Source organism: Gavialis gangeticus, unplaced genomic scaffold, assembly GCF_001723915.1.
Source record: "Gavialis gangeticus isolate Ggan-Ray unplaced genomic scaffold, GavGan_comp1, whole genome shotgun sequence".
In the NCBI taxonomy this organism is placed as follows: domain Eukaryota; kingdom Metazoa; phylum Chordata; order Crocodylia; family Gavialidae; genus Gavialis; species Gavialis gangeticus.
The window spans coordinates 21,272,850-21,273,059 of record NW_017728996.1 but is presented as its reverse complement, the minus strand read 5'-3'; the positions used below and the strand labels follow the sequence as shown (position 1 = coordinate 21,273,059).

The window sequence follows — 210 nt, the reverse complement described above, 5'->3', positions numbered from 1 at the left end:
GCCTGTCATACAGCCCTCGATGGCTTGTCAAAACTCAGTAAGTAACTCTTCCCCCCTGCAATATGTATGTGTGCGTACAGGCGACTGGTGCCTATTGAGTCTGGGGGGGCACCCGCAGAAGCCAGCAGCAGTGTCAGCGGCGGGGACAGGGCTGGCAAGTGACTGCAGAAGCCGTCAGCAGTGTCAGCGGCGGGGACAGGGCTGGTGAGC

At 60.5% G+C, this 210-nt stretch overlaps 1 protein-coding gene across 2 annotated transcripts in view; it reads left to right on the top strand.

Moving 5' to 3' along the window:
• The window catches only part of ADAMTSL3 (ADAMTS like 3), a 433,784-nt gene that overhangs the window by 381,893 nt on the left and 51,681 nt on the right, over positions 1 to 210 (top strand). The window lies entirely within an intron of this gene.